Source organism: Alosa alosa, chromosome 3 (genome assembly GCF_017589495.1).
Source record: "Alosa alosa isolate M-15738 ecotype Scorff River chromosome 3, AALO_Geno_1.1, whole genome shotgun sequence".
Classification (NCBI taxonomy): Eukaryota; Metazoa; Chordata; class Actinopteri; order Clupeiformes; family Clupeidae; genus Alosa; species Alosa alosa.
Genome location: NC_063191.1, coordinates 4,829,963 through 4,846,933, shown reverse-complemented (window position 1 = coordinate 4,846,933; position 16,971 = coordinate 4,829,963). Strand labels below are relative to the sequence as shown.

General features: G+C 40.1%; 1 non-coding gene across 1 annotated transcript; it reads right to left on the bottom strand.

Annotated features, from left to right (window-relative positions):
* Positions 1-290: 290 nt before the first annotated feature.
* LOC125292746 lies at positions 291-397 on the bottom strand. Its single transcript, XR_007193272.1, has one exon. It is a non-coding gene; the product is annotated as a U6 spliceosomal RNA (small nuclear RNA).
* Between the last annotated feature and the right edge of the window lie 16,574 nt (positions 398-16,971).

Below are 16,971 nucleotides of genomic sequence, written 5' to 3'. Positions count from 1 at the left end.
ATATTTTTTTTTTTAGAAAAATATTATTTTTTTTATGATTATTGACGAAAAATAGTGCTCAATGCGCCCCTTTTGGCTTGTCAGAGAACAACAGAGAAGAATGACTTTTCAAGAAAAAATATTAATATTTTTTTTTTTTTCAAGAAAAATATTGTTTTTTTATGATTATTGACGAAGAGTTGTACTAGTGCTCAATGCGCCCCCTGGTGGCTTGTCAGAGAACAACAGAGAAGAATGACTTTTCAAGAAAAATATTAATATTTTTATTATTTAATAATAACGAAATAACGAAAAATATGGAACGCTTCACGAATTTGCGTGTCATCCTTGCGCAGGGGCCATGCTAATCTTCTCTGTATCGTTCCAATTTTAGTATATGTGCTGCCGAAGCGAGCACAAACATAGAACATGTTCGTGGTGTATTTATACCCGGAACCGCGATGGTCACGTCCGTGACGGTGTTCAAATACGCTCAATACGACGGATCCGTGACCCCAAACCATCATAAACCCTACCTCTAGGAACGTACCCCCAGCCAGGGTTGATGTAGTCTAGTTTATTTGGAATATTCGGTCACAAAATGTTTTACTAGATAGACACGCGGCGCTTTGCATTATGGGTAGGACCCACGTGGTACGTCCATACACGGAAATGCCCGTCACCCGATAGTTATATAGAATCCCTTTACCTTGTATATCCATCGCCGTCCACTTTATGTATACAATCCAACGATGTTCATCGCCGTCAACCACGTTCCTTACCTCGATTCAGCCAGTGAACGTCCCTTCATATCATCCGCTGGATGGCACGGCTCTTTTCGGCCTTTCACACATCAACCGCTAGATGGCACTCACTCATTTCACCTTAACTTGGCTCTTCACACACAGTTTACCTCGTGTAGACTTCACACGCGATTCCTAATCCAACATGTTTCAACCCCACACGTCACTCCACAAGTTAGGTTTTTCTCCTGAATTATTTCTACTCTGTATAAACTCGCACAACAAAGTTTTGTTTCCTAAACACTATATCCTCCAGTTTAACCAATTTAAATCACTTTACATTGTTTTCCAGATAAGTCAGTGAAAATAGGCTTAATTGGGTTTGTAATTTGATTTATCTTTACTTGATCAGAGCAAACCTGCAATTTTATAGATATTCCCTAAAATACGCAGTTAAATAACATTAATGTTTTTTTAAATGGATATATAGAATCTCAAAAACAAACTCTTCAAATCTTACATTTCATTTGCATCACTCACATTCTCCACCAGATGGCGCATCAACACCATCTCACCCAGGACTGTCTCTGGTTCTAATTATGGTTTTCCATTCAAAGTAGCTTACACTATTATATACTTATAAGCCACACAAACTGTATAATCGTAAATGCTACCAGATACATTTATTAAGTTAGTCTAACACTAGTCTATGAAATGTAACTAAAAAAGTGAACCACCTTATGGCCTCCTTAAACCAAACAACTTTGACAAGGTTTGGGAAAGATTCTTCAAAGATTGGAGTCTTAACTAATGCCATCCATTCAAGCTTTGCTCAAAAGACTACAATCTTTCAAGAATCTTTCCCAAATCTTGGCAAAGTTGTTTGGTGTAAGGAGGCCATAAACTGACATGTGATAAACCAAGGAAGACTTAAGACTTGGGTCTGAAAAGATTGCTTCTTGAAATGAACATTTTAAATAAAAACAGACTACTTCTAAGGAGTTCTGTACATATCCAGAATACTTATCTAAGCATGTAGATATTCCTTCTGTGTCTAAGTGTACAGCTACAAGAGCTTGTGAAGTCCCTGAACACAATACAAACTAGCATGCTGCTAAATGCATAGCACCACAGAAATATCACTTCCAATGTATTAACAAAAACAGTCACTGCTATTTAGCGAGAAATGAAGACACACACCACAACAATATCATTGTCATCACACAAACGTCATTGCCAACACACTTGCAAAAAGATCAGTACAAACAAACAAGAACAATAGATTCATACAAGAAAAACACACCAATGTTTAACAGATTCAATCTTCACCGAAATCAAATGTAATGAAATTACAAAAATAAACTACAATCAACATGTATTTGAATCTTCTGAATTTCACTACAATAAACTATAATTAAAACTTATTTAAATTTTCTTAATTTCACTAATTCTTTGGCCTGAGAAGTAGGCTACACTAACGAATGACAGAGCGTAGTTTAATTTATGAATACTCAATTACCATGGTAGGGATGGGGTAACCTGACCCTAGCCAGATGAATTTCGTTCCGCTTCGCTCCGCCTAGCTTCACTCACATCCATCTGGGACCTCTTCCATTGAGAGTGATTTCTGCAACCGACTTTATGGTTCAGCCAATCAGGGCCTTAGGCGGGAGTTTCATAGATGTGACATAGCGTAGAAGCGACTGTGAGACTGTTATTAGCGTCACGGATTGGCTTCGATTTGAGTGGTTGAAGTAGCACGTCAATAGATGACGGACAAGTGGCTTATTCAATCATATGCAAGCATTTTTTGATTAGGCCCAGCCTTCTGAAGCAACACTTTAATGGATCGGTTCCAGATGGATGAGTGGAGCTAGTCGGAGCGAAATTCATCTGGCTAGGGTCAGGTTAGGGATGGGGTGCCTGCCTAACACGTTTAAAGACCAACTCAGCACTGCGGTATAAACGGAAGGACAGGATGCCTGTTGGGGTGTAGCTTCTCAGAAGGACCATGTCTTGCCAGCAGAGTCGATTTAACTCCATCTAGAAAATCTTTGTCTGGCATCTTCACAAGGCCTAGAGGTGCATTCAAGATGGGGATCTGTGCCACTGTCTGCCCTTCCTCCTTTGGGTGAGGTGCAGTAATGTTCCTACCGGTTGTCATGACCTCATTCACTCATCTGTGAAAGAAAGAAAGAAAAACAAACAAACTTCCAGTCTTTGTTGTGTCTGGCCCCATCTGCACAAGGCCTTGAGGGGCGCCATGGTAATGGCCTCTGCATCTTCTCTTTCGTCCCCCCTTTGTCCTCAGGGTGGCGCACAGTTCCTCTCACTACACCATAACCTCCTCCACTCATCTGTGAACACACACACACACACACACACACACATATATATTTCACCATCACACTGGCATATCTGGGGAAACCTAAAATCCAACCCACTGCCATTGACCCAATGCCACGTCACACATGGGCCTACTTGAAGCCTTCCACCCAAAGCCATTGACAACAAAACAAACAACAAAATTCACACACGCTAAAAAACATTTCCACCATTACATTAACAAGGCTGGGCCTGTTTAAGTCTTCTCCACACAGTCAATGACAACTCAAAATTTCCCCTTGTCAAGCACTGTTACTGCAATTTATGACATTTCACATGATGCAAGTACACAAAACGTATGACTTTTCCAGGACTGACAAACGGAACTTGTGACTCTCAGCCAGCTGGAGGAGCTGGGGCCTGATGACGAAAATAATAATAATAATAATAATAATAATAATAATAATAATAATAAACAAGTTTAAGTGTTTGGTCTTCAGTCAAAAGACTGCAGTAGCTGTGATTACACCCATTTCTCAGTAAGTGCTCAATCATTAGGCCATCAGACAGACAAAACAACTCCCCACTTACATGTGAAACACAGTTTTGTTTTTCTTGTCTAAATACATATACCCACCATAAGGACGCTTGATGTAAAGCAAACGTAATACTTCACTGTACCTTAATGCTTTGTGTTTGTTTTGACTTAATTATGCATACAAAAATGTGTAAAGCCCAGAACAGTTCATTTTTACACATTTAAACTAGGGCTCCGAACCGGTTCAAGGAACGAAAACGAACGGAATTTTACGAGGAGCGGAAACGAAAACAAAATGGTCTTCAACTGTTCCGGAACAGAAACGTTATTCTGAAATCCACAAAACTGGTTAATAACGTTTTTTTTTTCCGTTCTCTTATAGAACAGCCTAATAATTTGATTTCTGCAGTTTGGAAAAAAAAAAAAATAAAAAATAAATGGACCTTTGGTCCAAATGTGTATCTTTTGTCTTGCTGTTGTAATGTAACCTATCCGTCTGACACTTCGGATCTTAGGCCAGCTCGTAGCATAGGCTACTGAAACTGATTTGGAAATTGTTTGTAGCCTATGCATAATAGCCTATTTTGCCTGTCCACGGCAAATGTTTGCGCAATTATAGCCTATTCTATGTAGAAGAGTTAAACGGGAAATTTGAGATAGGCCTTGTCAGCAACAGACAGGTTCGTTTATAAACAGGATTGGAATTACAGCGCAAGCCTTTGAAGATCTCCATATGGATAAAACGTAGGCTACAACCAGGTAAGGAGTTTAGCACGTATCCAGAAATATTTTTGATAAGAAATTATTTATAGGCATAGGTTAGACCTACAGTAAGTCTGTAGGCTATGGGATGGATAGCCCATCTGAATGTTTTTGGATGCCGCCTGTGATTTATTATTTTTGGGCATAGCTACGGTATAGGCTAAATCAAGGGGGAATAATGAGTACGTCTATTCTAAGGTAAAGTCCACAAAAATAGACTTGATAGGCCCGCCAAACACTGCCGGAACTTTAAGAACGAACGATATTTTGCGTTCAGGACCGATATGTTGGTGGCGGAACGCATGCAAGAACGAAAACGTTAAACATAGGCCTACCTGAACCGTTCGGAACGGAACGTTTGAAAAATAATTTTGTTTTCAAGCCCTGATTTAAACACATTGAACTTCAGAAGCTGAAACTCCATAATTACCACTAGAGTTGCCTGCAGGTTACATAATGTTACCGACCTTAGCTACTGAAACCAACTTAATTGATTACATTACTTACCTTCCTTTTGATGTAGCATTATCTCGTTGGACATGCAACATCAGCTTTTAGCACGCGCTACAGGAACATAAATCCACAATCAATTAACATGCACAACACAAACAAATAAAATTTGTTCAATTATGTATACAGAGAGCCAAAACGGACAACCTAGATGCACCAAACGAACCGAACCGAGCGTTGCATGATGATTCCAGAACTCTATTCTTACCATTGCAGACTTTGTTTTGGTTAGCAAATCATTTCATCTGCCTGAAAAACAAATCAACAATAGATTAACATGCACAACACCAACAGCAATCACCAACATACACAACGATACTCACATATTTATTTTAGTGGTTATTTTAAATATATATATATAAAAACAGATTGACAACAATCATACATTGGAAATATTACTCTTGCACTGGTATTGCATGGTTATCTTTTATAGTAATCATTGCATAACTAGCTACATCAATATATTTCTCATTGCATACAATTGTCTTTACTGGTACATGCTCCTTAATAGTAAGTACTTTTTAAAAGACTTTACTGGATTACTAAGACATTACTATACTATTGCATTTAAATTAGTGTACCCTCACTAATGTCTGATTTTCTTATTTTAGTTTGATCATATGAGCTACTAGGGCGTAATAAAGTATAAATTCATATAAAGAATGCTAAAAGTAATAACACTCAATACTCACCATTTATATTTTCTTGGAAGTGATGATGGGGGGGCTGGATAACCTTCATGAGCCGTGTGCCCCTGTTCCCTGCTCTGTCTCAGGCATTACTAAGGCTGCAACCACGAGTTGGCTAGAGTTGAAAAGCGGCGCTTAACTTTCTATGCAAGGTAAGCGATAGCCTAAGCAGTTCAGCGATTCAAATTTGATGTATAGAATATACATCGCTAACCACTAATCGGTGCACAGTGCATCCCTCCGGTCTGAATCAGGTTGTCAAACAGACACAACCTTCAGGGATCGAACGCAAGTACTGCGGGATGTGTGAATAATAGAAAGCAGTTGTACGTCAAAAGTAAAAACAATGCTCGTCGGTTAGATAGACCACTGGATGATGACTATCTGTACCCCGCGATCAGTGAAGAATAGCAAGCGGTTATTTTTAAATCGGTACAAAAGAGGAACAGCAAGATCAGCGTTCCTGAGGAGGAGAGAAGACAGGTATGCAGAGAAGGGGGCTTATGGGAAATGGGCCAATTGGTGCCCAGGGACAGGACTAGGAACAGTGCAACACAGAACACACAGTATGCTATGAGCATGGAGGAGCAGCGGTGGGGCCAGCACAGGACAATCCGTTAGCCCAAGCTCAAGGCGCAAACCCACAGTTGAGTCCGTGTTGCTTTGGATAAAAGCATTAGAAGGATACCGGTCACTATACTTTTACTTTACTACACACCACTACAAACATAGTACAAACTAAAAATACGTACAGTACAAACACAGTAAAACACCGTAAAACTGATACACAAAAGTAAGCTCAATCCTCAAACCCACAGTTGGGAGTCCGTGTTGCTTTGGATAAAAGCATTAGAAGGATAACGTCACTATACTTTACTTACTACACACCACTACAAACATAGTACAAACTAAAAATACATACAGTACAAACACAATAAAACACCGTAAAACTGATACACAAAAGTAAGCTCAATCCTCAAACCTGTGTCTGTGTTGCTTTGGAGAAAAGCATCAGAAGGATACCGGTCACTATACTTTTACTTTACTGCACACCAAGCAAGCTCAAATCCTCAAACCCACAGTTTTGAGTCTGTGTTAGTCCGAGAGGTGAAGGGAAGGAACAGATGTGGTAGAAAAAAAAAAAAAAAAAAAAAAAGGGTACTAGCAATAGGGATAACTGCAATCTGGAGATGATTGTGAAACTAGGCCCATTCAAAAATGTGGGGGAGATTCACAAAGAGTGGACTGCAGCTGGAGTCAGTGCTTCAAGAACCACCATGCACAGACGTATGCAAAAACATGGGTTTCAGCTTCCTTGTGTCAAGCCACTTCAAGACTTGTGTCTAAAGACAAAAAGGACTGGACTGCTGTTGAGTGGTCCAAAGTTATGTTCTATGATTAAAGTAAATTTTGCACTTCCTTTAGAAATCAAGGTCCCAGAGTCTGGAGGAAGAGAGGAGAGGCACAGAATCCACATTGCTTGAAGTCCAGAGTAAAGTTTCCACAAATGTTTTGGGGATGCCATTGGTTGGACTGCTGTTTTCTGAGGTGGTCAATGCAAAAATCCAGTTATGGGTCTCTAATGATTAAAGCATGCATGTAAAAAAACTTTTGGATAACACTAGACCATGTTTACCTTGATTCCGGAGAAATCCAATGGTCCCAGAGTCTGGAGGAAGAGGTTGCCGCTGAGAGAGGCACAGAATCCACATTGCTTGAAGTCCAGAGTAAAGTTTCCACAGTCAGTGATGTTTTGGGGTGCCATGCCATTGGTTGGTGTTGATCCACTGTTTTCTGAGGTCGAGGGTCAATGCTAGCCTGGAAAATCCAGACCCTGATAATCTGGGTCTGGCAAAGAGCAATGTAATGGCCAAAACTTCATCACTGTAGGCGACAACAAGCATGCATGTAAAAATCTCACTGCATGCAATTGGATAACACTAGACCATGTTTACTCTGAATGATTCCGGACTTCGACGCAATCGGATAACACTACGACCAATGTGTACTGTCCAATGTTGCAGCGCCGGAATGCAAGGGGAAAAAGTAACGTGCATCATTGCTCTTTACCAGTGTCTCGCAGAGACAATTCCATTGGGCTCTCGAGAGAACTCTGGATTTCCAGGGTAGGTCAATGCAGTCGTCTACTAGGAAGTTTTAGAGCACTTCATGCTTCCTGCTGCTGAACAACTTTATGGAGATGCAGATTTCCTTTTCCAACAGGACTTGGAAACACAGTGCAAAAGCTACCAGTCCCTGGTTTAAGAACCATGATATCCCTGTTCTTAATTGGCCAGCAAACTTACCTGACCTTAACCCCATAGAAAATCTATGGGTTATTGTGAAGAGGAAGATGCCATACTCCAGACCCAACAATGCAGAAGAGCTGAAGGCCACCAGAGCAACCTGGGCTCTCATAACACCTGAGCAGTGCCACAGACTGATCGACTCCATGCCACGCCGCATTGCTGCAGTAATTCAGGCAAAAGGAGCCCCAACTAAGTATTGAGCTCAAACTTTTCATGTTCATACTTTTCAGTTGGCCAACATTTCTAAAAAACCTTTTTTGTATTGGTCTTAGTTAACATTCTAATTTTCTCAGATACTGAATTTGGGATTTTCATTAGTTGTCAGTTATAATCATTAAAATTAAAGTAAATAAACATTAGAAATATATCAGTCTGTGTGTAATGAATGAATATATGAATGTAATTGAATGGAATTACTGACATAAATCAACTTTTTGATGATATTCTAATTATATGACCAGCACCCCAAAAAAAAAAAAAAAACAAGAATAAGAAAAGCTAAGGGTTTTTGTGAGGACAACCTGGAACAGAACCTCCCTGAAAAAGTTTAAGGACCATCTTCATCAGATGGCTCTGGGAAAAGGACAGGCACTTACCTCCTAACACCGACCAGAGGGAAGCCATGTGCCTCTACTTCCTGGCCTGGAAAATCCAGACCCTGGTAATCTAGAAAGATTAAGGGTCTGGCCACGAACAATGTAACGGCCCAACTCGAGGGGCGGTACCAAGCATGCAATTGGATAACACTAGACCAATGGGGCAGCCGTGGTCTACTGGTTAGCGCTTTGGACTTAACAAACCAACCAAAGGGTTGCCGGTTCGAACCCCGACCAGTAGGCACGGGTAGGCACCTAACCCCTCACTGCTCCCGGCGCACCGCTGTTGTTGCAGGCAGCTCACTGCACCGGGATTAGTGTGCTTCATCTCACTGTGTGTTCACTGTGTGCCGAGTGTGTTTTACTAATTCACGGATTGGGATAAATGCAGAGACCAAATTTCCCTCACGGGATCAGTATATATACTTATTTACAATGTTCACTCTGAATGATTCTGGACTTCGACGCAATTGGATAACACTACAATCAATGTTTACGGACCTCATCAGTAGTCATCAGTTTAGCTTGCCTCTGGCCCGCCTATATCAGATACACCGATTTGATTGGTTCCACAGGATGCAAGGGGTAAAAGTAACGTGCATCATTGCCAGAGTGTCTCGCAGACAATTCCATTGTGCTCTTGCGAGAACTCTGGATTTCCAGGTTATCTACTTCCAGCGTCACACACTAAACTGACGCATGACCTGCTGCGCCATAGATATTAGAAAGCTAGATACCGCATTGTCTGTTGGCATACGTGAACACAGGACAAACACTGTCTATGGGCAACATTCGCTGGCAATCAGAGACACCCGTCTGTTTTTCCATCGACCTTTCCATCCACCGTCGCCGCCGACTTGAGCTGCAAAAGATACAGGAAGTCATTAATTTTCAATGGAAGCCGGCTTCTCTCAGCTGCAAGAAGCGGCAAATCCGTCGGCATCGCGTTTTGGGCGTCATGAGCGTCAAGCAGAAAGTTGGTTAACCTTATGCTAGTGAGCTATGACACGGTTCAGCGGCAAACGACAAACAACGTAGAATGCTGCCACGTCAGAGTGGCCAAAGCGTCAAAAGCTTCCCCATACCATTTGACAAGAGTCCTCGACAGGGCGACCAGAGCAGCTCAAATCGGCGACGGTGTGTACGTACAGTTACTGTGCTTACCTATGCCACCAGCCTGCTTCCAGTTTACAGCCCAGTCTGGATTTGACCGAATGCAGGAAACAGTCTTCCTGTTGTCTTGCCTCCCACAGCCACACACACTCACACCAGAATCCATTTCCTCGACAGGGACTGATGACCCAGTTCATCAACACCTACAGAAAAGAAATAAATCACATGACAAACCTTACCACTTGACAACTAGTAATGATAGGGACATGGTCAAACTTCTCCTAATATATAATAACTTCCTAATAACTTTCCTAATAACATTTCCACACTATAACTATATCTATAGTTAATTATATGGCATGTTACATGATTTCAACTACAGATCCTTTGATTTAGTCTGTATAGTTGCGCTGGAGGCTCGAAACTTTTCCAGCAGTGGTAGGACGCTTAACAGTAGGACGCTTTTGATAAGCTCTACAGGAATTACAAATAAATATCTCCAGATGTAAATGATTGCGTATCCTATTACTCAAATTCAATTAAACCCACCAGTAGGCTATAACTTAATTTCACAGCCTAAGTAAGTTACACAGTGCTTGAGAGCATTGACTATATAGAACAAACAAAAACAAAACCCTGCATGGAATTAATCTGGGAAGAGGCTGCTGAAGGTAGGGGTAAGCTACCTTGCTAGTGTGTTTAATTTGGTTTCTTGGTTAAAATATAATGTCGGCTACGTTTTTTGCACAAAATTGCGTCTGCTAAAAAAAAAAAACTTAGATAAACACAAACGTGATTTTCTGTGAAAACCCTGACTAGGCCTTCAACGTTAGCCTACTATTATTTGTTGATATCAAACCTGGAGAGGAACGAATGGCAGCTGTTCCCGAAGTTCACTCGCATTTTTTTGTGGTAACACTTAAATTCTGGGAGTGGTGCTGCGCCGCTGCTGAATACATAGTAGGGGAAACACTGGAATTACATTTCACCTGAAATCGGTGATTGTTCAGATTGTTAGGAGTCTGATCACTGCAGTAAAAAGTCATTGAACATCTTTTTTCACACCACTTTTAATACAGTCTTTTCCCTCATATTTGGCTTGACCAACCCAATGACAAAACAAGCCTACATGTGTGAAGAAAAAATAATTTTATAAAAAGTTATATCTGAGTTCATACCTGCAAACTCAGAATGGCTGAAAAATATGACAGATGTCAATTTTCTGGTCACTATTCTAGCATGTCTGGTTTATTAATACCTCTTTTCAATCCATTATTATTTGATATTTTTCTGTGAAGAAATACATCTATCCCTCATGTTATGTTGGTGTCTTTCTGCTCCTCTCGTGTCTACTGAGGCTGCAATGATGACATTCCAACTAAAGGGGCTGGTCTCAGTAATAGGTGCGCTATGTCAGTCTAGAAGCCTAGGTCTCACTTGTTTGCGCGCTAATTATCAAGAATCATGATCTATATGCTACACAGAAAACAAACAAATTAAACACCGGTCACTGACCAGGTCAAAATATTTTGCTAGGTCCACTTCCAGATTTGTTGCAAATAGCTATTTGGCCATGGAAAGGTCTGCGCTCCCTGAGAATGTCATGTCTTAATCAGACACATGGAAATGATGCTAACTGAAATATGTTGTGAACAAGCAATAACTTTCCAAGACAATATTAAATTATGAAAGCTATTAAGCCGAGCTAAATTCACAATCGTACTTTGTTTCGCAAAGCAATTTAAAACGGCCAGCTGCAGGAACGTGAATTTTCATTTAACACTTGTTAACTCACCTCCGCAAGTCTTTCATTTAACTCACCGAGGGCAGGAGAAAGGTAAAAAAGTGATGTTTTACCTCGAGTCTATAGTCAAGAGATACACTTGTGTAGCATGTGTTTGTTAACTAACATTTTCTTATTTTCCTTGGTCATATCACTGCTGCAGGCAGGCTATGCCAGTGTTTCCCATACATTGACTAATCTGTGGCGGTGCGCCATTAAATCAAAATCGGCCGCCACATATTATATATTCTATGTTAAGATCAAATCCTTGCATTGCCATTGAGCTGCGCTTTTTACGCACGCAGCCTTTCCTTACCCGCCCGCTCTCTCTCGTAGCCTGCTGCCCTTCCTCTGCATGTGCATTTAACAAAATATTCACGATTGTTGAAGGATTGTTGTTGCCACATAGAAGCATTGCATAGAAGACGTCTGGCTAAATTGCTATTAAATCCGCTTAGCATCGTGACCATGCTTCACAAATTTGTTCAAAACTGCTGCATTGAAGTTAACTCTGCTAAGGTCTTATCACAACATAGTAGGCTATATTGAAGAGACTAAACTAAGTTAAGTTATGCAATCAAGCAGTATCTCAAAGCTAACGTTAGAATACTGTTTGGATGTCGAATTTAGCATGCGTAGCCTACTTACAGCTGCTTGTTTCGTTGAAGGGCTCATTTCATTGACTGACACTGAATGTTTACAAAATCCCGATGTAAATGGAAAAGTGTTTTCCAAAATTCAAAAGTGCTTGTCCCAAGGAGAAGTACAACCTTTATTTTAACTATGTAGAAAACGTTATGAATTGCATCCACACATCAGCAGCATTTTAACTGTGTTACTCACGAACGTCTTATGTGAGGCACTCAATTAGACCTATACACTACCAAGACGATCTTAATAAGCCCCCATATACCCCCGTTGTCCAAGTCAGCTACCGCCACAAATTTAATCCAATTCTGTGGGAAACACTGTATGCGTAATAGAAAGTGAGATAAAGCTCTCAGAAACAACCGATAGGTAGGTCCGCAAAAATAGCACAAAGAGGCCAATCACTTATCTGTCATTCTCTCTCCGTCGTCACTTTCCCTCTCTATCAATCTCGCATGACATCGATGATAGTCTCACTCCAGACTATGGGGATTTTTTCCCTTCTCACATCCAATATCCATCTAAAAATCCAAAAAACGTTTTTATGATGATTTGAGCATGCTACCACGGAACATATTTTCATCATACACATTGAATTATGGGAGAAAAGTGGGAGTATAACTTGAAGACCACAGGCACCCAAGCCAGCCGTAATTAATCTTGAATTTCCCCTGGGATCAATAAAGTATCTATCTATCTATCTATCTATCTATCTATCTATCTATCTATCTATCTATCTATCCCGACCTTGACTAAATCTCGTCCTGAGCTGGCTATTAACATGCCTTTTAGGCTCACAAAAGTGTTACTTATAGCCTACATATGGACACAAATTGCATGCTTAAATAGCCTAAGAACTATTTTAAAAACTGTTTTGTTAAACTATTCAACCTTAACACTTGCCATCACGCATACACCTTCTTCTCTGACATAGCAGTGGCTTATTGTGCATGTCGCACGTCTCAATGAATTGATACGCGATCTCTTGTGCCCTGATTGTTCTGCATCGGGTCTATTTATAAATGTTGATCCAGCTAACCATGGATTTTGTAGCAGTCTGCTTCTAGAGTGCAGTAATTGACCGTTCGCAAAAGCCACGCCCCCTAGTTATTGTTACTACGCCCGTCAAACTCTAGACTCTAGTTGTCTAGAAATTCAATGGTACAGTAGCTGTTAAGACTGTAAAAGTTACAGCACAAGAGGCTCTTTTAGAGAGCCACGGACCTAAATTCATTTTCAATCATTTACAATCTGTTGAAAGACTGCAGTATGACATGGAGACACATGTATAAAAACTCATATCTAGCTTTGTTGGGTGACAAACTTAAACGGGAGTGTGATTCACTGATATTAATATTGCTAGCTGTGCTAGATAGACTTGCATGCATGTTAGGACACTGGGCCATGTCATATAAGGAACATGGTGCTGCCAAAAAACAGAAAAATAGCCTAAATTGCAGAGCCACTTCAACTTTATTATTATATGGTGAATAAATGTTATACTACTGTGCACAGCCCACTGATCTATAGCACAGCCCCATGCTTCTCAGCTAGCACGTTATTAGCAGCGGTTAGCTAACTATGCTAACGTTAGTTATCTACAAGTCTCCAAGTGACGATCATTTTATATATAATGCTGAAAACAATTTAACATCCTTATTTATCTTACTTACATAGAGTTGACTGTGTGGCTTAATCCACAGATGTGGTGGAACAATGTTTTCGTTATGGTTTGCTAAGGAGTAATGTTAACCCCTTGCTTTAAAATAGTGGAGATCTGGGACGAGAGAATTTAATCTAATTTAACATAATTACAGAAAACTTAAATCAAGATTAAAAGGCATTTTTCTGTGTATCGGTGTTGTGTTAATCCCACATATGTCATTTGGACTGTCCTTTTCAACTCATATCACTATAAAAATCCCATAAAACCGGACAAATATCAAGGCTCCCAATACATTTCTATGGAGCCATAAGGTGAAGTTGACGGGCCATGTCTGCCTGCACGGAGCTACTGGACTGCTATTGGCTCATCTGCGTTCGATGGGAGGGGTTTTGCGAACGGTCAATTGCAAAGGACTTCCTCTGCATTAAGATAACATATGAAATGTTAAAATGGAAGCCTTGTGGGGCCAACTATGATGCTGATAATGGAACTCTCTTGAAAGGGTCCACTATGATGCTGATAATGGAACTCTCTTGAAAGGGTCCACTATGATGCTGATAATGGAACTCTCTTGAAAGGGTCCACTATGATGCTGATAATGGAACTCTCTTGAAAGGGCCAACTATGATGCTGATAATGGAACTCTCGAAACGGTCTATAGGCGAAGCGTCTACACATCACACGGCTGCAAAGTGAGACGAGAGGTGATGTCGCTTTTGACGTGAATGTCCACATGGTGCTTTTGGCCCATGAATTAGGGATGGGGTATGCTGCACTGAAGCATCCCTTCCCTTCACCTGAAAACATACCAGAGGCATGAAACGAGAGTGACAGGTAGGCTATGGAAACATACCAGAGGCATGGCAAGAGTGTGACAAGTAGGCTATGGAAACGGGGATGGGACAGGGATGTTGATTTTGGAAGTCTAATGACCTCTGAAATTTCTGAAATAGTTTATCCACCTATTGTTAGAGTTTATCCATCTCTCAAAAGAGTTTATTCACCAATTGAATCTTTTATCATTCAAAAATCACACTGTATTATCCACATTCACAATATGTACACTCATCAACACTCTATGAACCATTTAATACCACTGATATGGTTATAAACATTGGACAATACATTGTACATATTACATAGCCATGTCTATTCTGCTCAAGGTAACTGCTAATACACTGCACATATTTAAAAAGGTCTTTGTAGTTGTACTCTGCACAATGACAATAAAAGTTTAATCTAATCTAATAACCTCCACCATCATCAAACATGTTTGGAATGCCTTTTTTTAATATCCAATACTGCATAGTGCAGTCCACCTTACCCTGATCACAGAATTCATAGTTTACCCACCTCTTATTTTACCACTACACCCCTGACACCAACACACACACACAAACACACAAGCGTGCACGCACACACACACACACAATTATGGGTCTGTTGTAATAGTATTGCATTATATAATACATAGACATTCTTACAGGACTGGTCATCGACTTTGAGGTCTTATCCTCTTACTGCCATGCTTGTGTCCTAAAGCAAGGTGCCAAGAATGAAGGGAAGATTACTGTAGAGGAATTTGACAACTGGAGGGAGATGCACACTGACTGTGCCAAGAATTTCACAGGGTCTAGTAAGGCAATGGAGCAGGAGGCAGCAAAAAGGATGTGGGCCAGATCAGTCGGTCGCCACCAGCTGTGGTACACTGAGATGCTCTCAGATGGAGATAGCGCTGCTTTTAAGGAAGTGCCATCACTAAATCCATACCCTGGGCATGAAATTGTAAAGTTGGAGTGTATTAACCATGCCCACAAACGAATGGGTACAGCGCTTAGAAAATGTAGTGCCGAGCGCAAATTGGGAGGCAAGGGTTTGGGGAAACTGACGGCAAACAAATGCAAAACGCTACAAAATTATTACAGGGGGCAATTTTGAATAATCAGGGGTCAGTAGATACCATGAAAGCAGAGATATGGGCAGGCCTTCTCCACAGTATGTCAACAGACGAAACACCATTACATACTAGGTGTAATCAGACTTGGTGTTGGAATCGGAGGGCAGAAGACAAGACCCCCGAAAGCCACACACGACATGCTTAAAATTACCTTTCCCGAGAGGTGGGCAAGAAACTTCTCACCATCTACCACCGCATGTCTAGCGACAGCTTGCTGCAAAAAATGCAGCATGGGGGCACACAAAATGCAAACGAGTGCCTCAATTCTGTTATATGGGCCCGATGACCAAAAACTGTTTTTGTAGGCGAGAACAGAGTTGAGGCAGCAGCAAGCATGGCCATCTCCTCTTTTAATGAGGGCGCCTCAGCTATGCTTAATGTGATGGCAAACCTATGGTTAGAGAGCACACTAATAACTGTGAACAACATCAAGCAGGCAGACCTTCTCAGGGTGTCAAAAGCAAATGCCAGTCAGTCCGTAAGTGGGTGGATGACAAATAAGCCTGAAAAAAGGAATTTAAAAAAAAAACTTCAAATATCATCCCTAAAAAGTGTTTATATGGGTTGCTGTATCTCTAAACTTGACTAATATACATTTATTTTTTAAAAAAAAAAAAAAGTGGAATATATATTTATATGCGAATTTGTCACGTTAGTGCCTAAAATTGTCATATGGTGTGACGTGAAAACAATTTGAAATAAAATGAAAATTAGATACTTTTTTTCTACTTTAATTTATGTCACTGTACATTTTAATCACGTTTGCTTTGATATGCAACATTTCCTTGTGAATATTTAGAAGAAAAACCTAACATTTAACAAGTTATTTTGTCAAGGTGGAGAATGCTCCTAAATGTAACCAGATATTTTAGCTTAATTCTGATATTTCTTGTAAGAACTCACTCAAAAATTCTTGAGGTTCTTGCAGATACCATTTCCTTTGTGTGCTATTGATGTTTTAATGATTTTTCAATTATAAAGTCTTTTTTTGTGACATTATTAAATGTCACATCAAATGACATGGTGTCACGCCATATGATGAACTGCACCACTCCACCATGTGTCAGAGCAAAACAGGGTTTTTAATGACAATAAAATCATTAACAATGACTTTTGAAGTCAATGTATGAATGGTGTATGCATGTAACAGCAAAATAGATGAAAGTTTAGTATTTATTTTTTAAACTTACATGGCAACATAAAAGAAAAAAGTATGAGAAATATGAATTGTACAGATACATTTTTTTCCCAATTATCACAGATTTAACAAAAAACATATCTGAATTTAAAACATGTTTTTACAAGAACTTTTATGTAAAAATGCAATTTGGTCATAGGGTGTGACAGAAATGT